Genomic DNA, 26856 nt, shown 5'->3' on the forward strand with positions numbered 1-26856 from the left:
TGTAAATTAACAATTATAGGTGTAATCTTATGTCAAGTCATTTTTTTTTTGAGAGACGCAACAGCATTTGACTTTTTCTTTTATGCAAATGATGCTTTAATAGATGCAAAGTACATATTTTGACAGCTTAATATTCTTTTTTTTGTACATGTGAAGTACACAATATCTTAGCAGATTTTTTTTTTACACAATGAATATTAAACTTTATGGTTTTTTATGTACATGTGAAGTTCACAGTATCTGTAATTTTGCAGATTTTTATTTTACTGCTGCAAAACATGTATGTTTGATACACAATGTTTAACCTACTTTATTGTTTTTTTGTACATGTGAAGTACACAGAATCTGTGTAGAAAGAGTGTGTCGCGTATGAAGAGAGGCCAATACCTGCTGCAGCTCTACACCAATACATTAGGGAACTACCCATACAACGCTCCCCCACGACAACGCCCCCCTCAACCACCTCAGCTGCTCCTCATAGAAGGTCAATGAGAATTAGAAGACCTGTGAACAGACTGAAGTTGTGCATGTAGGACCATTTTTTCCTGTGTAATTTATTTTTGTACATATATTTTTCCTGACCCCTTCCTCGTATATTATGCATGTTTTTTTTACAAATTTGCTCACCTAATTCTTAAAAAGTTTGGAATTTCAATTAAAAATTTAAGTTTATAGAAATATCTTAGAGTTAAAAATTTTTTTAGATTTTTTTTCTCTATTTTTATGAAAATAAATATTAAAATTATTATTGTGTTTAATTCTACATATTGTATACTGCTGATAACCACTCTGTCTCTTATTATCAATTTCATCTAAAATTCACAAGGTTCCAAATGACACGGGCCGAAAAGATCAGGGGTAGATAAAAGAAAGCACCCATTCACGTTGTTTACAAAGTGAAAGTAGTTCAGTAGTTGGTTTAAAATAACTTTTGGTTGTAGATGTACTTATCGCTCGATTAGGAAGTTTTGTTTCTACAAGATCAAACATTTGTGCATTGTCAATTTTCGATATGTATCAAAATAATCTATTTTGCAGGCTAGAACATTTCATAACCAAATTGAGTATGTAAGCCCAGCTATCGCATGTGTCTCGGTGCTAGTGTATTCATCCGCTGAAACCGAGACATATTGTCTTCAATAAAATGTGAACATTTTTAAAGACGGCAACCATTTCGAATCTGCAAACTTGTTTTGTTGACGTACAGTTCTGCTCGAAATTGAAGTATGTCATCTATTTTTCTTCGAACACATACGAAAACTTTGCACTCATTTGAGTTGTTTGGCTCCTAAAAATGTAAATTCCGGACGTACGATCCCTAGATGGCTTTCGAGCTTCGCTCGACGCCATAAAAAATACTATAGAAGCATATATTTTCCTTGGGTTGAAATTGTGTTGTTATTATACCAAATATAATTTCATTGGCATTCAATTTTGTCACATATCGTATTTTCCTTATATGTATTGTGTATCAACTCTGTGTCTATTGATAGTTGGGTTAAAAATTTGTCATAAATTTAATTTCGTTGATTTAAACTGTCAACAAAAATAACAAAATTAAATCCTCAACAAATATTTCTGCTTCTACAGTAATTTAAGTTCAAGATAATGAGGTTTGACTGAGTTGTTGATAATTAAAATGTGCCACAAGTAACAGTCTGCTTATACGTGTATTATACTAAATTTTTTTAGATTGGCATATTCAGTGCACCTCCTACAACACTTGGTCGACAATTCTGAACAGGATGAAAGAGCTGGAATTATTATGTATGACATAGCATGTAGCCTTCAGAGACACTTGCAGGTATAGTTAATAAAAATAAGTAGTATGAAAACTCATGAGTTATTTTTTACCTGTCTTATTTCATTTTTCTTTATATTGTTTTTTTTTGTTTCTAGAAAGAAAACAAAGACCTACAGGCAAATTTTAAGTTTGTTGTGCCAGTGTTTCACAGTTATGCACATAATATGGCATGCCAGGTATGCTCTATTAAAATCTATTGGATCAAAGTACACTGTTGGCTTAATCTAATAAGTCAGCACACTGTATTAAGAATACTGGAATCCTTTACCAGCAATTTTGAAATTAAATTTAAAAATAAGAATTATATGTGTATGTTTTTTTTATATACATTGCATAGTATTGTACGTGAAAGAATATGATTGAAGTTTAGTATTTGGAAAGATATTTTTTATTGGAAATCACTAGCTTTAGTAGTCATATGCAATTATTGGAGTGAATGGGGTATTTGAAATTGAGAAGTACATTATATTGATATTATTCAATAAGAACTGTAATTGTAACTCCTCCTCTTTTTAAGTTGCATTTTTTAGCTGCAAACTTTTGTAAACTCTTATTTGTTTGTTATAATGAAGACCAACCTACAGTGGAAACTAGTCAGAAAAAAATATACAGTCAAACCTCGTTATATTGAAATCAAGGTACTGAGAAAAAACTCAGAGATATCCAAGGATTCAAGATATTTAGGTTAAAATACTTAAAGAAGAAGGAATTTAAACTTCTTAATCATTTTGACAATGGTATTTGAGATATCAGTGTTCGAGATTGCAAAGTTCAGAAGTATTTGCGTATTAATTCTCAAAATGTGTCAATGATCCGTTACTTCTGATAGTGTATATATTAAGAAAAGATTAACCCTACTGAATTCTGCATAATTTCTGCTTTAGAGATTTGTCTCCAAATTAAATTTAAAGGCGTTGGTTTCCAGATTTGACTTTGTTTTAAAAAGCAGAAAGTAAATCTTAACAAACTTTTTTTTAGCTTGAATTTGGTCAAAGGTTTGTGGAGGGAACTGGACTTAATGATGGAGAAGGTGTCGCGAGATTGTGGTCCTACCTCAGAAAATTCAGTTCTATCACAAAAGAAATGACTGTGTCAAACAGACACTATTTGTTAGTGGATGCATTAGAACATTATTCAAACAGAATAAAGGAAAAATTAGGTATATTTGGTTTTACATGATATTATTTTAAACATTTTCATATTCGGGGGTGGATTATTATGTACTGGTAAAGAAGCGCTGCATTATTTATTTATTAATTAAAATGTTTTCATAATTTGACACACTGATTATGCTGCTAGTTGATTGATAATTTGAACTTTAAATTATATTTCGGGGAACGATTAAAAGGCCATGCTTGAGAAAGCCAAAAAATTGCAACAAGAAACCAGAGACGTGTTCACTGCTGTAGAAGCAAAGCATGATGGTATGTTGTAAACGAAGTTTGATAGATAAAAAGAAATATTGAGGAAAATACATGGGGAGACTATCAATGATCTTACTTAACCATATACATTTACCAAAAATGGTTATCTTTTGAAGGCAGTGCAGCAGAATGGATTTTACTCTGGAAAGAGTTATCAAGAAGTGGAAGACAAGTTTCTGGTAAGATTTACTGGTAAATACTGTTGAGTATTAAGCTTGTAAAGATATACATGCATTTGTCAATGGTGTGTGTATATCAGGCTTGGGGTGATGCTAAATGTAATGGTAATGCATTGCAATGCATTACATGTTTTCAAAGTAATGCTAGTAATGTGTAATGCCTCAAAGTTAGCATTACAAGTAATGCTAATGTAATGCATTACTTTCCAAAATCTAGTGTAATGCTGGCATTATATGGCATTACTTTGCATTACTATGCAAATTTATGCATGTTCACTTTAAAAAATATGATGAATAACTGCATAGTTGAAATTGAATTTGATTAAAATTATTTTTAAAGAAGAAAGAAATAATTCTAATTAAGAAAAAAATGTTTTAATTGTACTTGTTTTATTAAAAAAGGTTTTTTAAAATTCATTTTTGAATTGTTTATATTACTAAAGATAACAGCACAATTTTATAACATTTTTAAGAGTGTTGTTATTAAAAGTTTTTAACCATTTAAACAATTTACTCCAATTAGTTTGCACTTTAATAAGAAATGGGTCAACAACACACTAAGCCCCCAGGATAATCTAAGTATCAAAACAATCTATTGTTATAAGAAGTGCTAAACACCCCAATCCCCTTCCCTTCGCTATGTCACAATAGAATAGGAGACGGACATGCGCCTTTAAAAGCAAAATGAATGCACTGTCCATCCATGATGAAAATCAATATCACTTCCAATATTATAACCCATTTGAAAATAATTTTACTTATTTTCTCTCTTTCTCTCTGTCTCTCTCTCTCTCTCTTTTGTATATTAATTACACTGTACATTAGTTTGGACTGATAGAAAATACAAGATTTATGTATTTAATCTATTATTGCACTTAATATATCCGAAGATAAAGATCGTCAAACAGTATTTTCTAGTCCAAGCTTAGTAAAGCCCGGAAGATGGATGCATTTAAAAGATGAACCCTTTGAAACTTCGATCGTAAAGTGCAACAGCAATCTTTTGTTTTAAAGTGTCCTCCGTAAAAAGAAATACGATTAAAATATATTAAGAAATATAACTCGGAAAAATCATCTGTTTATAAATTAATAAAACTAAGTGCCCAAAATTATAAAGATTTGTGTAATCTGGGGATGTATCTTTATTTAGCTTTTAAAAACCGCAACATTATTTCATAAATTGTTTTTTGTTACGCATGTTATCTTGTGTCTCTATTTCATATCTGATATTGTATCATGCCAAATGTCTCAAATACAGAATGACTCTTGTTTATTCATTGAATTTGAACCTTATACTGAGCATGAAGCTGTAGATATGTTAAGAGCGTTGTAATAAAGCTAATAAAGAGTTTTTGCAAATGTTTCAAATATTGAAACATTTGCAAAAACTCTTTATTAGCTTTACTTTAAAAAAAAGTAATGGTTATGGTAATGCATTACTTTACTCATATAATGGTAATGCAATGCATTACTTCAAGAAAATCAAGTAATGGTAATTTAATGCCCAAATTCATGAAGTAATGGTAATGTAATGCATTACTTTACAATGTAATTCGCCCCAAGCCTGGTGTATATACATGTATAAGCAAACATGTATTTTTTTTACACGTTGCTTGTGAATAACCAGTTAATGCTGAATTCATTATCCATTTCTCACAGTCAGTTTAACACCAGATGAAAGATACTGTTGACTCTCCAAGCAGATTGCTACACAGAGGTTAGTAGAACTCCTTGAAAGACCAATGGAGGGTTATTTCTAGAATCTTCATTATTAACTTTTGTTTGTTTGTTAAGTAACAGACAAGTTTAATTGTTTTGTAGTAGTAGATCAAGCAATTCAGAATGGTGAAGTAAAGACTGAAATTTTGTTTCATGTGTGGTATTAATTTATAGCCATTACCTATATACATGTGGTACTTGTACATGTATACAGGTAATGGCTGAACTTATTTTACAAAAGAACTTACGACAAAGTCGTAAATATTTTCAGTCTCTTAAAATGATTTTTAAAAAACAAAATTGACATTGTTTTTCTTTGCCCCATCCAGTTTGAGATAATGAAGTTTGACTTATTTGAAGTATTGACATTGTTTTTGTTTGCCCCATCCAGTTTGAGATAATGAAGTTTGACTTATTTGAAGTATTTAAACAAAAACATATTTTCTCTGCATCTGTTTTTATTTCATATGATTTTTGATATGTAAACTTTAATATTATGTTGTGCAGGATAATGTTAGCTGATTCCAATGTTGAGGATGAAAAGGTACTTTTTAAAGACCATTTTCAAAAGTAAGTCATATTTGTGTGTGTATGATGGATGTCAACCAAAAAAAAAAAATTAGCTCAAACACTAACATCTTGAATACAAGGGATATGTCACAATATTATGACAGTCCCTCTTTTTCTTTGTAGTTTGTAATTTTTATTGTCTCAAATCCTCAGATATCTTTAAGTTTAACAAATTTTAGATAATGAGGTTTGCCTAGTAATGAAGGCAAGTTTGAAGACAAAAACTTATAATATATTTTTTTCAATTTTCAATGTTATTTTGCAATATTTATTGTTAAACCTAGATATCCATTTAGAATAAAGAATCTGCATCTTTTTGAAAATGATTACTAACGCAAAACTATCAAAATAATAAAAAAAAATATTGAAAGGATTTGTTTTTGATTGTAATAGTTTTTGATTCTGTTATGGTTTTTTGACTTTTTAAAATTCTTTTGCAGAACAGAAAATGAAATGAAGAAAGTAGGCAAGCAGATAAATGTACAAAGTTTGGATGACCAGAAAGAAGAGCTAGCCGAATCAGCGAAAAACAAACTAAAGCAAGGACATCTCAAAAAACTACAAATGTTTGCTAATGAAAGGCAATACATTCTGTCTTTACTGAAGAAATACTTTGATAAGAAAATTTTGTTTATCTTTCTTATATTTATAACTGAATACTCTTGATTTAATGTTTCTCAAAATTTTGCTCATTAATTTCCATAAACAAGAAATTGTCAATTTTTCAATTCGTCAAAATAACAGAGATTACGGTTATTTTTAATGATAATTACAACTAAATCCTCAAGAACTAAACTAAGGTTGCACAGTAAAAACCTTTGGTCTATTTGTAGCCATGTTTGTTTAAATTTCTAGTACATTGTTTAACTTTTGATAGTTTTCTTTAGCCCTACATATGTACTACTGCATACTAGGTGACTGCATTAATATGTGCAGGTAATCTCTCATGCATGTTATTATCTAATGCTTTTGTGTAATTTTGGCAGATGGACAAGAGATGGCAAAAAGAATTTCCAAACAGCTGTCTTCCAACAGTGAAAAGATAAAGAAAAGCCTTAAAGAATTTAATAGCAAGTTCAGTGAAAGGTTTTCGTTTGCTGAAGTCAGCTCACCATCTGCTACATTCTTCAAGGATTTGAATGTTTCGCCTTTCCTCGATGAAGACAAAATAAAGGCTTGCCAGGCCTACTCCCTCTACCAGCATGCAATGGAGCAGGAAAAAATGAGAATGCTAGAGGTCAAAGCTTTGTTGAATCATATTGATGATGAAAATCAACATTTATTAAATCTTATAGTGGAAGCCACACAAGATGACAGATATCAAATTGGTCGTAAGCATATGCTTATGATGTTTAAGTTGAAAGCTGAAGAGCAGTGGATAAGATATCGTTTGTGTTTATCTGAATTTTCCGATAAAAGTGCAGAGAGTCAAATTCACTCTTTTATCGATTTGCCTCTGCAGACAGATTTTATTGAATTAGATTGTATATTTGAAGAAATGTCTGACTTATCTGAATCGGATGATAGTGAAACTGAATGAAATCAGTATTTCACCCAACTCTTACCAACCCCAAATGTTAAGGGTATATTCTAATCATTTTGTCTATTTTTCATTGTCCGTTTGTGCTTGATCGGTATATACAAGGTTAAATTGAGCACGGAAGTTGATTTGAGGGTGTATTATATACAACATATATATCTGTATTGTGACTCATGTCTGTTTGGCAAAATCTAGGTGCAAGGTCAAGTTCACCTTGTAGATTTCCAAAAAAAAAACCCGAGACACTCCTTTTAATCATCTTTTTATCATCATGTTTGAATATTATACAAACTGATACAGACTTGTTATTTATTCACTCCATATCAATCTGTTTATCCAATTTTATTTTTGTCATTGTTAGTTTTGCTGTACATTTTCATGTGCAATGATAGTAGACAATGAACTCGAAGCTTAAATCACACTTTTGCTGTTCTTAAAGATAAAGAGCTTATATTTGCCATCATGATGTCAATTTGTTTTTGGTCAAATTCAAAATCATGACTGTATGTTACATTTATTGATTTAAACAATAAATCTGTATAAACATTCATTTAAAGGGGTAATTTGAGATCTTATATAGTACTTTATTCAAATTTTAATTTCCAACAAATATATCCTGTTTTACATTTTTTTCTGTATCACTTTCATTCATTCATTCATTAATATTAATAATGAACATAATTCTGATAGTATTAAAATGACTGAAAATAAAGAAACATTATATTTTATGCTTGTGTTTTTTTAGTTTCCTTTGTTGCAATTTCAAAGTGTATTAAATAAGGATTACAAATCAATGAAACACAATTGGAGAAGTAGTTCAGAGATGTGAAATGAAATATGACGTTAACGAACAGTACTCAATCTCATATGGCCATAGAAATAATACAAATCTGGAGCAGAGCAAACACGGACCTCTATATAAAAAAAGTACATGCCGTGTGCTCATGGTCGTGCAAAGTGCGATAAAAAGTTGGAAAATCAGTGTATAAACTTTAAATGAAAAACCTCAGTTAGCATTTAATGATATGTTGTATGTGCCGACAAGGTCATTGTATAGACCAGCGAACTGTTGTCTTCAAACGAGGCTGTTGATATCCTTGTTTCATCAACTTGTTTGTTAATAGCTTGCCTAGAAAATGTTTGAACGTAGAGCATGCCCTTGCATAAAGTTTGGTTGTAAAAATATTTCAAACACTCAAGACGTATTAAATATATTGCAAGAGGAAGGCAAATAATAGAGCCACGTAAATGCGGCTGAAAATGAACATTTTTATAAAATTGTTGCTCAAAAACCTTATTTTGCACGAAAACAGCAAATGGAGCCGCAGATAATCGAATTTCATTATGCGGCTGAAAATGAAAATTTCCTTCAGATATTAGAGAATATAGTGCTCATAAACCTTAATTCGGCCGAAAAGCCAACCGGGGCCGCATATAATCGAATTTTAGTTATATGCCACTGAAAATTAATATTTCCTTCAAATAGTAGAGAATATCATGATAATAAACATTGAATTGCTTGAAAACGGCAATTGGCTCAAAATGAACATTTCCTTGAATTAGTTGAGAATGTCATGCTTAAAAACCTTTGTTTGCTTAAAAAGGGCAAATGGAGCCGCATAAATCAAATTTTGGTCATGTGCGGCTGAAAATGAACATTTCCTTCAAATAATAGAGAATATCATGATAATAAACATTGAATTGCTTGAAAACGGCAAATGGAGCCGCAAAAAATCTAGCTTTGGTCATGTGCGGCTGAAAATGAACATTTCCTTGAATTAGTTGAGAATATCATGCTAAAATACCTTGGTTTGCTTAAAAAGAGTAAATGGAGCCGCATAAAATCAAATTTTGGTCATGTGCGGCTGAAAATGAACATTTCCTTTAAATATTAGAGAATATCATGATAATAAACATTGAATTGCTTGAAAACGGCAAATGGAGCCGCAAAAAATCGAACTTTGGTCATGTGCGGCTGAAAATGAACATTTCCTTGAATTAGTTGAGAATATCATGCTAAAATACCCAGGTTTGCTTAAATAGGGTTAATGGAGCCGCAATAAATCGAACTTTGGTCATGTGCGGCTGAAAATGAACATTTCCTTGAAATAGGTAAGAATATCATGCTAAAATACCTTGGTTTGCTTAAAAAGGGTAAATGAAGCCGCATAAAATCAAATTTTGGTCATGTGTGGCTGAAAATGAACATTTCCTTTAAATATTGGAGAATATCATGATAATAAACCTTGAATTGATTGAAAACGGCAAATGGAGCCGCAAAAAATCGAACTTTGGTCATGTGCGGCTGAAAATGAACATTTCCTTGAAATAGGTAAGAATATCATGATAATAAACCTTGAATTGCTTAAAAAGGGTAAATGGAGCCGCAAAAAATCAAATTTTGGTCATGTGCGGCTGAAAATGAACATTTCCTTGAATTAGTTGAGAATATCATGCTAAAATACCTTGGTTTGCTTGAAAAGGGTAAATGGAGCCGCATAAAAACAAATTTTGGTCATGTGCGGCTGAAAATGAACATTTCCTTTAAATATTCGAGAATATCATGATAATAAACCTTGGATTGCTTGAAAACGGCAAATGGAGCCGCAATAAATCGAACTTTGGTCATGTGCGGCTGAAAATGAACATTTCCTTTAAATTTTAGAGAATATCATGATAATAAACCTTGAATTGCTTGAAAACGGCAAATGGAGCCGCAAAAAATCGAACTTTGGTCATGTGCGGCTGAAAATGAACATTTCCTTGAATTAGTTGAGAATATCATGCTAAAATACCTAGGTTTGCTTAAAAGGGTAAATGGAGCCGCAAAAAATCGAACTTTGGTCATGTGCGGCTGAAAATGAACATTTCCTTGAAATAGGTAAGAATATCATGCTAAAATACCGTGGTTTGCTTAAAAAGAGTAAATGAAGCCGCATAAAATCAAATTTTGGTCATGTGCGGCTGAAAATGAACATTTCCTTTAAATATTAGAGAATATCATGATAATAATCATTGAATTGCTTGAAAACGGCAAATGGAGCCGCAAAAATCGAACTTTGGTCATGTGCGGCTGAAAATCGACATTTCCTTGAAATAGTCTAGAGTATCGTGCTTATAAATCTAAATTTGCACATAAAAAGGCAAACGGAGCAAATACAGTAACACTTCGTTTTCTCGAACTATGTTAAAACACTTCCGAGATATTGAGTGTAAAATACCTTTAAAGTATGGGCTTCGGACTTACAAATCACTTCGTCATATCCGTTGTATTTGAGATATCAGTATTCGAGATATCGAGGTTCAACTGTAATCGATTGTTGGTCATATGCGGTTGAAAATGAACATTTCCTTGAATAGGGCAAACGGAGCCGCATATAATCGAATTTTGGCAATATGAGAATGATAATGAACATTTACGCAAAAATAGTTGAGAATATCTTGCTCATACAACTTTGGCTTTAATGGCAAATGGAGCCGCATAAAATCAAATTTTGATAATAAAAAAAAAATGTTTAAACACATTAAAATTTCCAAGAAAAATCTGTTTCCATGTGTTATAAAAACAACCTATTTTAAGAACATTTTTAATCGACTTCTATGTCTTAATGTTGTTTCCATGGTCTTGCAAAACGATACACTTTTCCTATAAGATTACTTATTTTATTTCCGAATAGTTGACTATTAAGATAAAAAGTAATAACGCAAAATATCCATAAGGGATCAATTAAAGCACTTATTTTCCCTCTCAGGACTTGCCTCGTCCAAAAAATAAATGCCCAGCACCTGAAAGCTTTCAAGAGGATTTATTATTTCCTTCATTAATTTTCATACCAAGAACATGTTTACTATTGGTTTGTCAGTTTTGTCAGATCGAGCAAACATCGACAATTTCATGGAAACTCGATGTACTTAACATTCAGTTGTTCATAAAAGAGTGTAACCTGTTTAAAATGACTTCAAATTTCACATGAAATGCATTTCAAATACAACTTAAATGCAAAATTATTATTCTTCAAAAGAAAACAAAAGGTCTACATTGAATATTCATTATCATTATCAACCACTGTGTCTTTTTTGCCTCAAAAACTAAAGCAAGAAAATAAAGATATATTTAAGACATTTATTGATTTTGATTAAGCAAGAACAAAAAATACTTCATCATTTATAGAATATAGGTGTAATAACTAAAAATCAGTGCAATTTCATATTGCAAATATACATGTATTGATTAATCAATAACTACAAGTATTTTAAAAGTTATTCATAGTTGTACAGTTAGATATACACAAGTAATTTAATGCCTCATTGGCAAGAAAACAGACACTGTGACAATTATAAGTACCGGTATTTGAAAGTATGACATCTGCACAGGTTTGTACTAATATAACTTTTTACGACAATGAAAACAAGAAGTATTCTTGAATCTTCATTGAAAGGTATTATTAATGATGTAAAGGAACAGAAAGAAATGGTCTCTAAGCCTATAATTTTTTTTTTATCAAAAATCACCGACTACTGGTAAATGTGGCAATTACGGTCAGCAACACGTTCCTCAATTTTTTATAACTTTTTCCAGGAATTTATTAATGGTTTACTACTACTTTGACAAGCTTTCTTGCCAAAAATTAGGATACCTTACCAGGTATTTCTGCAAAATACCGGAGTATACAATTTCCTATATATTCTTTTTAAAATACACTTTAATTGCTGATATTAAAATTTATACATTGATATATACAGCCGGAGATGGTTTTTGAACTCACGACTCATGGAACCTACACTTCTAGCAGTGTGCGGCCACTGCTCTAACCACTCGGCCATCTAGGTTTACAAATGCAAAAAATAAAAATCTAAATCATTTAAAAATGATTATGAATAATAATTTTTATTGGAACTCTTTATTACGAGGAGATACTAAAAAGATGCTCGAGGAAAGTGTCGTCTGACCTTAAAGTAAACCCTTTAGAGGTAATAATTAAAGCAAGATACTGATGCTACTGTTTTGAAATAAACTTAATAGCTTAAATTATTCTCTCCATCAAAAATGACTGTAACTTCGGAGAGACTTTGAATGATACTATAAGAGACAGATTTGTTTGTGGGATAAAAAATGAATCGGTACAGAAGAAACTGCTGTCTGAATCAGCACTTACCCTGGATGGAGCAATAAAAATCGCGCATGCGATGGAAACAGCAGGACGGGATGCCACGAAACTACGCGAACAGCGGAACACCAGTGCCACAGTACACAAAGTTGAAGTCAGAAATCGAAACCTAAACCACAGATGCAAAAACATTCACCTGCATCACAGCAACATAAGGACAGTCATAGACCATGTTGGAGGTGTGGACGTGATCACAGTGTGAAATCTTGTAAACACTTGCACAGTATTTGTCACTATTGTTCAAATGAAGGTCATATTGAGAGAGCATGTTTCAAGAAGAAGAAGGATTTAGACAAGAAACCAAAAAAAGGGGTGAACTACTTAGATGATGATGGTGACAACGATGAACATCAATTTGAACCTACACTACTTGTGCATTCTGTGAACAATGTGAAGAAAGTGCCAATGATTAAAGGACAACAAAATGACATGGAACTTGATAATGGATCATCTGTCTCCATCATACCAGAGACGTTCTATAGGGAAAAGCTTAGTGATGTTCCACTTCAAAAGACCAGAATCAAGCTAAATACTTTTTTCGGGTGAGAGCATTAATCCCTTGGGCATGGTACATGTACCGGTGACGTTGAATAAACAACAGAAAAAACATGGACTTGATGGTTGTTGCTCAGAAAGGACCAGCACTATTTGGGCCTGATGGACTTTTACAGTTTCAAGTGAACTGGCATGAAATCAAAGTACTGAAGTTGCAACAATCTACAATAGCAACGCTTTGGACAAGAAATATTTTGTCAGGTTACCTTATAATGTCATTTTTCAAAATTGTTGGCATTTGGATAAAAATGGAAAATCTTCATTTCTGACAAAAAATATCAACAAAAACCCTTTAAAATATGTCTCTTTTTGGGTGGGGGGGGGGGGGGGGGGTGACATACTTTTGACACGATAGTATACGTTTGGGTAATACCGCGGTGAATAGTTTAACGGATGTTTGGACTTTTTCATTTTGTCTCATTGTTTAGACATAATCTCACACGAGTTTCAATAAACTGGATTTCTTGAGTGTCCAAAATTGAAGATGTTGCACATTAACCCAACCTTTGTTGACGTTTCCAGCCGCTTCACACAATCAGGGCTATATGAAGAAGTGGTCGAACGGTGAATATATCAAAACGACTAGAAAGGCCTTTTATAGAGTTTCATTCGAGATATCTACGGTACGAGTTAATATATGCATTTCCATAAACAACTTGTTAGTGTTTACTAGTTGTAGCTTAATTAATTTAGGACTTCAGTTATTTTATATAATAAGATATGACATTAAGCAGTTATAAATCTATTTCATAACTTCTCATTACATATAATCTTTTTTATTAGTTGGAACTATTATGTATTACTTTGATTAAGTGAACTCAAGAAAAAGTTAGTTTATTGCAACTTAGGTAAGTTTTGTTAAACTCGAGCATAAATTAGTCATACAATTAAAAGCACTTGGACAGCACGATTTACCCAAATGGACCCAAATGGCGATTAAAGTGGAAAACAATTATAATAAAATCCTTATTAAGGTCTTCCGTTTCCAACGGAAGACCTTTCTATTATTGTGCGGGTTAAGATTATTCTTATTTTTCTTTTTTTTTTTTTTCTTCCTAGACGCGAACTTTGAGGCTTCATATCGTGCTCATTTCTGAACGGTTTTTGCTCAAATTTTCAGGGCTAATGGACTTTACAAAACACTATCTTCATCAGTTCATAAAAGTTAGAATTCCCTTTCCGTTAACGAGTTATTCCCCTTTTAAAAATTTTTGGGGCCTTTGGTTTCCAGACAAAAGCTCCGAGTCTATGATAGCAGGGAATGGGAATCCAACGAATTTGAATAACAAAGACATTGAAGTTGTATACATCGGTTTTTGTTTTTTGATTACGTTCCTTATTTAGGAAAAGGTAGGGGGTTAAAAAACAGGATTCGGAAGAGTGCGAAAATTTAGTCATATTTTCCTTTGTATCTTTTAAACAAAAAATAATTTGTTAAAACATGTAGAATAAAAGTTGTGCAGAATATCAAGGGCTCTCATTTGACACCAATAAAAAAGGGCTGGTCCCTTAAATTAAGGACCAATGGCCCCTAAAAGTTTTTGCTTAATAACTCAAAAACGGTTAGGATTTTGATATGGCTGTCGCTGGAAAAGTTATTTGTTGGGATCTCATAAAGGTCGTTACAATGTTATTTTGTAAGTGATTTGTGTAGTATGAGTGTAACAAGCTTTACATGTTAACATGTACCTGTTTTCATTTGACAAGTTAACGAAAGTCTTTGCGCGTACAACTGGCATAAAGTTACTGCAGAAAGTATGATGATTTATACAAACGGCATTAATTCATAAGTTTTTTTTTTTTTAGAATACGTGCTTTTTTTTTTGGAGTTTAAGTCATTGTTGTTAAGTTTTTATAATGCACAATCCTTAAAAACGGGATTTGGAAAACAAATCATTGTTAACTTTTTCTTTTCTAGTAAACCACAAAATATGGAATTAAAAACATCTATATATGCATTACATTTTAGTTATAAACTCCATGCATTTAAAATCTACCTTGAATCAGAGCTGTGTGTGTGTACCATTACGTAAGCTCTCCCTCGCCAGCGGCCGAAAAAATCGGTCACCATGGTCGCGGCTGGACTACCTAGCGGTCAGCGGTTATCTAATACACGAGAGTTGCGTCTCTCATATATGTGTTTATTTATCCGCAAACTCAAGAATTGTTTTCGTTTTGATTACACATATTTATGGATTAAACGATTGGGTGTCAATTAAGAAATCGTTCAGTTAATTAATAAAAGCAATGGCATTCTCAATCTAAAGCAATAATAGACATAGATCAATTGTGGGTTTTAAGTTTAAAATAAATAACTTCTATTTGATAGAGTAAGGTCATTATACTGCAATCTTTTCAAAGCTTCCTGGGTTATGAGCTGTGCGGGTCTGTGCGTTGTACCTTTACGTAATCTATCGTTCGCCCACGGCCGAGGATCTCAGCCACGGCTGCACTACATAGCGGTTATTTAATACACAAGATTCGCACACCGAGACGCACACTTCCATGCATATGAACGTGTTTGAGTAAATATAGCCGTAAATACAAGAACTGTTTTAATTTCATGTTATAAAAGTTTGTCCATTTTGTATTTAATTAAATTTGAGTGTAAATGAATATTAATGAACGATATTACTCCAAATCGGAAACATCGTCAGACATAAATTAATGGTTGGTTTGTTTATGTAAAATATTTTATAAACTGTTCAAATAATGTTTTAAATCAACAACAACCCCCCCCCCCCCCCCCAAATATTAAACATTTAAATGATGATCATCCATCGCACATGGCTGAGGAGATCCGGCGCGAGTGGACAAGTGATCCGCGGTCGGTTCGTGATCTTCTACATGTACCTTATCACGCGTTCATGTTTCATATTTTGCACGGATTATTATGTTTTCAACTATTATATTGGTTTAAGATGAAAAGATAAATTTATTTTACTTGTACAGTTGATTAAGCATTGATGTATACGAGAGCGTACAAGGTGGTTTAAAAATCAAATCAAATTATAATCAAAGTTCCATGTTACATGTTTGCGGTATGTGCTAGCACGATAAAAGAATGTCCAGAGTTGAGGCATTCGATGAATATTTAAAAGAATATTCACATGAGTTTGAACAACTTTGGATTAGATTCTATCGGTCACATATTAATCACTTCTGTAGTTTTTCTACATGTATACGTTTCATTGTGGAAGCGAACTCATTGCTGCCCCCCCCCCCCCCCATAATGTTGAAAAATATTTAAAATTAAATTAGTCACATTCGTTAGGAAACAATGTTATACAAACATCCGATAATTTTTTTTCTATGTCGTATCATTCGCGTAAATAAATATGTCCTTTACATACTCATGTACCTCAGAAAAAATTCAAATGATTAAACAAAAAAGAAAGTTGTAATTACTATTTCGGATTTTTTTTTTCAAAGTAATTTAACATTGTATTGAAAAGAACAAGAAATAAAAATGATTTAAATTTTTGACTCAATCTTCGTATCTATTACCGGCGCTCCTTACATGTATAACGGCGTACAGTGTATGACTATGTACATTGTAGGCAAATCCCTGTGCGTTAATTACTTTTAAGACCTCTTGTTTTCCGTCAACAGTGGTTTAAATAATTAAAATGATTACTTGTAAAAATATCTATAATCGGGATTCCAAAGAACTTACTACCCGCAATTCATAGAAATGATCAGTATGTTAATTCTATGTTTACATTTAATTTTGTTCAAATAATTAATAAATTTACTATCATTTAAATTGTGTGCTTCATCAAATGCTGATTCCGAATACCTTGAAGTCATAAATTTTCCATTGGCTATTGACAAAAAAAGAGACGCTTGACCATCCAATGAAAACAAATACACAGAGTTTGATTGACAGGTTCAGCCAGGTGCAGGTCTCACCCGATGTCCGAGGTTATGTGTGCCGCTTGCGCAAAGCCGAATGGTCTCAGTAAGAGTTATCGATGTCAATAAATAAAAAAAAAAATACATGCTTAACTAACCATGCTCGTGTAAGTTAAAGTTGATTACGGCTTGTTCCAACAGAAATCATGTTTTGCTAACCGTATTTAATATTTTTTAATATAGCGAATTTTAATATTGTACAGTCATTTTACCGGTAACGAATCAGCATGCGGTTTCGTCGTGCATGCAACTATTATTATCGGAATTACAAATGTTTTTATTTTTTGTTTAAATCGCGTTTCTTTGTCCTTCTAAATTGTAGTATAAAACTTCCGAAAATATAAAGGATGAATTACGGAGACAGTAATTTCAACACCCCCTCCATTTTCCTAGTTTCGAATTCGTTTCCCAGTATCGAATTAAGCGCCCTTTATCACTTCTGGCCGAATATTTTGAGGCGAATTAATTTCCAAAATATACTAGAGGTACATGTTAATGGACTTATAAATGAAGAAGGAAAACAATTGTGGGAATATGTCATTTAAACAAATAACATGATCGTTATTTTCATCATACCGTTTTCCCGTCAAATTGAAACCGGACTTGAACAGTTTTCATTTGCGTTACTTATAATATTGAATTTTCATAAAAACACTTTATAATAGTAATTGATGATAAGTAGTTGCCATTTTCCTTTGTTTTTCCCGTATATCTATCAATATATGCAGCCAAATAATACTTCTGTCGCAAAGAACCGAAACTATATAGGAAAACTACACGTGGTTCTATTTGAAGTCGTAATTTCATTCAAAGCTCCATTATAATTTGATATGATGCATTATCTTTTTAAATGAATTATATTTACTAATTATCCACTAAATAGGGATCAATAACAAACTTATTTTCATAGTAAGGCTTAATTGTTTTCACACTTTCGTTTTTTCTGCTTTGAACTTCCGGCAGCTCATATGTGGGTCACATTTTTAATTTGTAAACAATTCGGTAAATCATCGTACAAGTGGCAAACAACTTCACGCACTGATAGAATATTTATTTCTGTTTTATAATTACCTAGCTAGGATTTTTTAAAACCTCAACTTCGTCTTCAACCAATAATTTTTCTAAAAATTATTCGATATTGGCAAATATTCGTTACCGGTAAAACGACTGTACATGTACCAGTACTGAAACATCGTATAAAAACGTTATATATACATGTACTCTGTAACTAGTCGTCTTTTAATACATATACCTTTCTTTTGTTTGTTAAAAATAAATTAAATTTTGTAAAATGATAAGTATATCATTTCTTCTAGATTTTTTTTCATGAAAATACCTACAAAAGAGTTTTGCCAATCACAAACAGTTTAAAGTACATGTAATGTAAAACACGGGCGCCATTTTGAAACAAATTGTCAGAGAGTTCCGAATAAAGTCTGATGAACGTTTCACATGGTTCTCGCACGCTTTGCTCGAAACGATTTACACGCTTTGACCGAAACTCTGCACGCTTTGTCCGAAACGCTAAACGTTTTACACGAAACGCTTCACGATTCACACGAAACGCTAAACGGTTAACACGAAACGTTTCTCGCACGCAAGTCGCACGCTTTTTTGGTGTAGTAGTACGTTTCAGGGTCTGTAAATTTTGTCAGCACGCAACAATTCTGAATTGCACATTGTCTTCATAAATTTAGAAATATTCAAATAAAGAAGTTATCTTAGAGTAAAGGTTACGTGTTTTGTAAACGGGCTCGGTTTAAAAAAAAATACCACATTTTCTGACATGACACATGAGTACATACTGTTTATAACAATGCTTGCTATTCTCTGAAAATGTAACTCGCCATTAAATATCTCATTTTTTAAATAATGTTTGTTACGATTACATAAACTGTGTGCGACAAATAGTTTTCCTAAAACATTTTCTTTTTCAAAACACGTTTAATATGCAGGCTTTCAATCACACCACGTTTTTATAACAAAAGCTGAACTGAAAGTTAAGTAATTATAATCGTTTGACACCATATCACATATATTTTCAACTCACAGCAACAACGGAAGACCTACTCGTGGCTTTGCCACGAGCTCTGCTCTAGTTACTAATATTATCACTTGTTTTAGTCATTTCATGGGGTTGTTAGCCGTTATTAAGAAAAATAAAGACCCAAATGGCGATTCAAGCGGAAAACAATTATAATAAAATCCTCATAATTTAGGGAAATTTGGAAAAATAAAAGCCGAAGGTCCAAAACAATAATTAAAATTATTTCAGTATATCTTTAAAAATTGTTTTTGAAAAATAAAGATGAGCATTTTATCTCGATTTGTAAAAGTATATAATGTATGTAATTACATGTATATTCAAATAATATAAATATATATATTATATAAAAATAAAACAACTTTTTAAAGGAGCTTTTATTTTATTTTTATTTTTCCAAATTTCCCTAAATTATGAGGATTTTATTATAATTGTTTTCCGCTTGAATTTGGGTCCATTTGGGTAAATCGACGCACCCGAGATCTCGCTACTAGGTAAACATGGTTGTCATAAGGCGAGTTTTTTAAAACGATGACATTCCAAGGCGAAGGATGGCCGTTGTGCACCATTGAAAGGAAAACAAAGTTAACAGAGTTAGGGTAAACTATATGTTTAATTAATAAATCCAATTTTTTAGGCGGTTGAATGCTTTTAAAGTCGGATATAATTCCCGAAGCGAGCGACACAAAAACGGCGGCGTAAATCAGAGGTTTTTACAACGCTTGGAACTGTAGCTCTCTGGTTTGTCTATCCGAATTTTTTCAACCAGAGAGCTGCAGATCTGCAACTACTGTCACAATGAGATTAATTACTGCACTGCCTGTGTCTGCATATGAAATTTGTTTTGAAGTTAAGGTCAATTTTGAATGATGTGTAGTATTGTGTACATTCTTTGAAATATGGATTTAAAATATAATATTCATATTTTATTTTGGTTAAAATACCGTACACAATGATTTATAATAATTTTATTGAATTCTAAAATCAAGATACATATTAAGATATCCGTTTTCACTATTTTATTTTTTTATTATTTTATTTTTTTCTGCATTAATGCTGTTAATTTTAACAGGTAATCAGATAATAAACCTATTCTGTCATTTCTGAAAAACCACTAAGGCTCAAGAAAAAAACATTTTAATTGTTGGATGAAAATCATATCCAACTACAAATCACGAGATCCTATATATCCCAGTTCTTTACATCTTCTGCAGGGCATTTATTTTTCATCATTGTTAATATAAAGAGGTTGGAATTCAAAGTTTTTTTCACTTCTCTATATTAATTGTCATAGCGGGGCCCTTCCTGACTGGTCAGTTTTCTAGTTCTTTTGATCTTGGAAATAAAATGTCATAACAACAAGTATGTCTTATGCGCGTATACTTGAGTGAAACGTTTAATAAGAAGCAAGATCCGGGAAATGGAGTCTTGTATTAAGTGTGATGAGGCCAAGGAAAAAGGGTGTAGGGATGATTATATAATACAGCAGTATTTTGTCCGAGTTTGCTCATTTAAGTTGACCATTCTATTTAATGTTAAATCTCTTGATCTTGTAAAAAAAAAATGTTGTAACCACGAGCATGTCTTATGCTCGTCTACTTGAGTTAAACGTTGAATAAGATGATCAGAGAAATGGAATCTGATATTATGTGTGATGAGACCAAGAGAATATTAGGGGGATGGAGTGATTATATAATACATGTACAACAGTGTTTTGTCCGAGTTAGCTCATTTAAGCTGACCATTGTAATTAATGTCAATCCTCTTTATCTTTGAAATAAGGGGCATAATCACAAGCATGTCTTATGCTCGTCTACTTCAGTTAAACGTTGATTAAGAAGATCCGAGAAATGAAGTGTATTTAAGGAAAGGGTGGGGGGGGGGTGGTATATAAAACACCAGTTATAAAGGACACGAGTTTTGTCCGAGTTAGCTCATTTTCACAATCATCATCACAGTTTAGAATTCGGGAAACGGTTTGTAAATATGATATACTATACAAAGTACAGATGGGGTAACGCAACATAAAAATTTAATCAAATGCAAATGAATATTTACCCAATTGATTTTGCAGAAATACTGTGCGGTTTATCTCATTGTCCCAGATACATCAGGTTTATCCTTAAGGCATTTATTTAAATAACACTGCACTCGATATGTTCGTTGAAAGGGTTTGACATTGTAAATTTTCTTCTGTCAACGCTTTGAGAGACCTCTAATGGTTCTATATTTCTTTAATTTGTATCTGCTACAAGCAGATCTTTCAGATCAAAGTACAGGTTTGCATAAGGTGCCTTGTTGGCGTTTTGAACTTCCAGACTTTCCAAGATTTGTGAATAGTGTACACGGAGAAGATTGTCAGATGTTAAACTTAAATGTCTTGATTTGTCCATAAAGTTCATGTTTTGTTTGTGTTAATAAGTTTCTTCTTCTGTTTTTGTAATATAAACTGGCTCTGTTGATTTGTTTTAAATTTTGGCCTAAAATATCGCTGTCAATTTTGGACATCCGTTTTTTTGTTGAATGGGTCAAAAATTCAAGAAGACCTGGGTGCAGTTTTATTCCCTCTAAACTGTCAAACGAATCAGGCGACTACGAGATATGCTTTCTTAGAACGGGTCTAAATGCTTGGATGGCACTATCAATATCGATGATTTTGGTGCCATATTCAGTTGGTGTTTTTGTTCCCAGCATATTTGAAGCTTTCTCCTGTAAGTTTTCAAAACACTTCATATTACAGCAGATATACTTCAATGTATCATCAGAATGGACGGTTCCGCTTGGTAAGTAGTGTTTGATTGCTTTGTTGTTTCCTCTAATATAAAATCAAGGTGCTGGCCTTTCGATTTGTCTCCGCTAACTGTAAAAGACGCATTTTGATCCTATTTTTCACGTACTTCTTTTGGCATAAATTTATACTGAATTGCATCAAATATTTCAATATCTTAATAATGGGGATGAAAAAGACCGTAAAAAAAGTTCTTTGATGTGAAATTTTGCGCTTCTTACAAGCTCTGCATTATTCCGCCGAATGCCAATACCAAAATTGAAAATAGCCTGAAAAAATCGAAAGACTTGCAAATATTCAAATATGCACAGTTCGGATTTTCGGACATTTTATTTTTGTAATACCTTATAAAGGACTCGACTGATGTTGGTTGAGATCTTTGGCATGCTGTATGTAAGGATACACCATTTTTTGGCAATGCTGTCATGTGAAATGTTAGCAACAGGTGCCAAGCGACGTGGTGGTCTTTGCAGAATTTTGGAAATTGTGTTGCATTCTCTGTATTGAATCCCATCAATTCACACATTTACTTATTCTCTTGAGCATGATGGGATACATTTTTTGTGGTTTTCTTTATGGTGTTGTTTGTAAGATTGGATGTTCAAGCAAGGCTCATTGCAATGGTCTCAAATCATAACCTCGTCCAGTATCCTTTGATAAAGGCTACGTGGCCTGCCATCACTGCATGCAAACATCCACTGTCGGTCTTTTCCTTCATATCTTGTTATCCCGCCGTTCATATCGATATGTCGTAGAACCAAAGACACTCCTTCATTGCTGTTTGTGTTGACAAATGTTGGCATCCCAAGCGTGACATCAGCTGGTATTTTGTGGTTCGTTGGGACATGTTGGTATCTTTCAGTATCTTCTTCTTCTTTCTGTTCCGTTGTCTCTTCCACAATAATTTGAACGGTTCCTTGGGGCTCTGGCTTAGGAACAGTGTGTTCTTTTTTGCGCGTGCGTCTTTTAGTCCCCACCTCCTGTTACAGGTACAGCCATCACAAATTTGTTTGCGTCTCGAATTTTCTTCTCCTCACAACAAGCAAACAAGAATGTTTTTCATTCTTTCGGCATGGTGCCTAGTTTCTTCAATTTGATCACCAAATTGACTCGTGGCGCCATACTGTTCTTCTGAGACAGTATTTACGGCGTTTTCGGTGAAGTGGGGAAGTTGTTCATAGGGCAATTTTTCCAAATATTCATGTTCCTCGGATGTTTGATCTCTAATTTCTGCCACTTCTTTTTCAAATTTGATTTTTTTTCTAAAAGCACTTTTTAATGCACTTAGATTGTGTTGCTCTGCATGCCGTATGTTTAGAATAAACAACATCAATCAACCTGACTTGATATTTAGGACCCGACACTCTAAACCACACCTGATTGTTGCATCTTTATAATATTGAAGAAATATATGTAGTTATAATGGTAGTTGTGGAGTGTTTCGGCAGTAAAGGAAGCCTCATCAGGGGTCCAAATTTAATGTATCTAATGTAAGCGAGATTTTATCAACAGATCTCCTATATTTTTGTGTTTGCTGTATTCAGTGAAAGGTTCCGTGTTAAATAACTGTTTGCAAGTTGAGTCCGTTTCAAAATGTTCTAGTACTTCAGCAAACGTTCTTTTAATCCTTTGAATGTTGAGTCAGTCTTAGAAAATTTTGACCCGGATGACATGGCTCCGGAAGCATGGGAAGATTTTATGGCAAACATAGAGCAGGAAAAAGAAGGAGCAGTTATAGAAGATCCAAACTATGAATTCCTCAATCCAGATAACTTACCAAATGATGTTCTAGAAACAAATTTACGTCATTCATCATCTAATAAATCATTCACATTGACAAAAACATCAACATTACCAGACACTGATTTTTCCAAGTTGATTCAATCCCTAAATTCCAAACAGAGACTTTTATTTTACTTCATCTATTATTGGGCCACAGCTATGAGATTGTCTGTAAATGTACCTGATCCATTTCATATCTTTCTGAGTGGAGGAAGGGGTGTAGGCAAATCTCATTTGATCAATGCTATATATGAAGGTGTAACAAGAGCCTTGCGTACCCCAGCACACAGTCCTGATCAACCAACAGTATTGCTAACAGCCTCTACAGGAAAAGCTGCAGTACACATTAATGGTACAACACTTCATTCAGCTTTTAATCTACCAATAAAGGACAAATCAAACAAATTTAAATATAAAAAACCTGGCACAGAGAACTTAAATAGGTTACGAAGTAATTACATCAATGTCAAACTCATAATAGCTGATGAAATTTTTATGTTTGGAGCCAGAAGTCTATTGCACTTGCATCTAACACATCAGCACATTTTCGAGATCTATAACAAACCATTCGCTGGAATTTCTGTCTTGGCAGTAGGATACCTTTTGCAATTGAATCCTGACGGCGATTTACCCGTCTTCAAAAACCCTTCTTCAGGATACCGTGCATTAGCTGGTTCATTATGGACACAGAATTTTGAACTTCATGAACTATATGAAATTATAAGACAAAAGAACGATCCTATATATGCAAATATTTTGTCACGCATTCGTATAGGAAACATTATAGATGAAGATATGAAACTGTTAAAAGATCTTGAAAATACAAATACTGACAATACTCATGGGAACAATCTTGACCAGATATTGACAACAGATGACAAGGCATCATCTTGTGTTTTTCCTGTCCCCTATTCTGACCATTTTCTTACATGTATATCTCTACAATAAGGTATGTGATTTTATACAACATGTAAACCAGAGTATGAAACTTGAATATGATTTTTAAACAAAAACTGCACAGTGATATTGTCTCGTACATTTTAAATAAACTGATATATGTTAATAGGTATTTGTTTGATTTTAGATTGTAGTATTTGGATATATTTGCGACAGGAAAAATAGAAAAAAATGGGTGGTCGGGGTAAAAAATGTTGCTCCCAACCTCCCCACACATTTAATTCTGGAACAGCCCTGAATGTTTGAAAATATTGCAATTTCATATACTGTCAAATCATTAGATTTCGTGGTTGTTCAATTTCCGTGGAATTCGTGGGTACCTCTCATCCACGATTTAACATCCTACACGAATTAATAAATAAGGGTAATGAAATCATATTTCCTTTGTAGGTTTTAGAGGATACACGATATTACGTCCCCGCGAACCTGTAAAATTTAAGCAATCCACGAAAATTGGCCCCCACGGAATTTAATGATTCCACAGTACAGTATACTAGTATACTGCTTGAACGGCGGAGGACCCAGGAATTCTATTCTTGTTATTAATTATTATGCTGAAAAATTTTAAATAGTTGTCTTTATTTAAAGGATCAACAGCGAAAGACAAGGTCACCACCACAACCGGGGCGGGTGCCCGCTCATCCTTCAATGCCGCCACCACCACCGGGGCGGGTCCCTACTCAACTACCAATGCCGCCACCACCACCGGACAGGGTCCCTAATCAACTACCAATGCCGCCACCACCACCGGGCAGGGTCCCTACTCAACCACCAATGCAGCCACCACCACCGGGCAGGGTCCCTCCTCAACTACCAAGGCCGGCACCACCACTAGGCCGGGTCCCTACTCAACTACCAAGGCCGGCACCACCAACCCAGAGATGATCAACACGCAGGAGGAGGCCGGTGTGGAGACCACCGGGTGCCACCACCACGACTCGGGCCGGGAGGAGGAGACCTTGACGAGGGGGTTAAGTTTGCAGGTAGAATAGGCAATTCTACCTACCCCTCCTTTACTGGTTCTACGACACCTGATGTTTCGCCTAATTTACCCATGTTATATAAGGTAATTTGCAATCAAATACTTATCATATGAATTTAAATTACCTTTACTTTTTATTTTTACTAGTGTTGTTTCTTCCAATAAGCATTTATAGATTTATCATTTATTCCAAAAAAAAATCAGTTTGATACTAGACAAAAAGCCATAAATATGGCTGGTGTTTATAAAAAAAACTGTATTTTAAACTCTTATGAATCAAACAATATTGACATGGATGAAAGTTTTCTGATTCATCTTTTAGTAATGATTATGCATCTATTGCATCATTATCAGAAAATGAATTATATTTGGAACCAATTACCAAGGCTATAATAACCAAACTTTATTTTTTTCAGTCACGTCCATTTCCATCTGCATTACCATCACCATCATATTTATTGTCACCAGAAGAAAACGCCACTCTACCATCCATAGATTACCTTCACCAATACCATTTATGCAGGAATCTCCTATCTACACTCCACCTTCGCCACCTTTAAGTATTGACATGTCAACGCCATTACATACACCTTCACTGTTTTCAAGTAGCACATCAAGTCTGTCAGATGTAACTTTATTTGATGTTTCAACGCTTCTTCTAAACCATATTATGAAGAACAAAAAGAACAAATTGAAATGTCAACCTTTGGTAATGTAAATAGAAGGGTAACGAGATCAGTGCTGTGTAGGGCAAGGTCACGATAATCTTATAGTAGTTTACCTGTTTATGCGCCATTTTGATTGTTTACGTGTATGACATGTGTCTTCGATATCGTGGTTGGATTCTCTAGTTTAAAATATTCACGATGCCTGCCCATTGCTGTAGGTATGGCTGCAAAAACAGACAGATTCCTGGTGTAGATCTCAAGTTTTTTAGAATACCTACCGACCCTCACCTGAGAGCAAAGTGGGTGTCAGCCATGAAGAGAGAACATTTGAAGCCCATCGAACATTCAAGGATCTGCTCCAAACATATTATAAACGGTAAATAAAACTTTCAAATATATTAATGTATTTTTTGAAAATTTTTAATTCTTAAAACAAGTTGTATGAGTGATAAAAATGAAAGTGTGTTTAGATTGCATTGGCGACCGAATGTTCTTGCAAAATCGAATTAAAACCCGAATTTCCAAAGTATTTTTGATCAAAGACAGTATAAACAGTGAAGAATTGAATGCAGATAATGTTTTAAAGTCCATCCATGATCCTACTCCTTTTAAGCTGAAATATCGACGTATACCCCCAGCAATGATAGAGGAGGTTAGGCATCATATACAGGAATTTTTAACGGTGAAGAAACATGATGGATCATTGAGAATGTGCGTTAACTACAGACAGCTGAATCAGAGGACAGTAAGGGATAATTACG

At 33.3% G+C, this 26856-nt stretch overlaps 1 pseudogene; it reads left to right on the forward strand.

Moving 5' to 3' along the window:
• Positions 1-368: 368 nt before the first annotated feature.
• LOC128171094 (uncharacterized) lies at positions 369-7236 on the forward strand (annotated as a pseudogene).
• The last annotated feature ends 19620 nt before the right edge of the window (positions 7237-26856 follow it).

Source organism: Crassostrea angulata, chromosome 2, assembly GCF_025612915.1.
Source record: "Crassostrea angulata isolate pt1a10 chromosome 2, ASM2561291v2, whole genome shotgun sequence".
In the NCBI taxonomy this organism is placed as follows: Eukaryota; Metazoa; Mollusca; class Bivalvia; order Ostreida; family Ostreidae; genus Magallana; species Magallana angulata.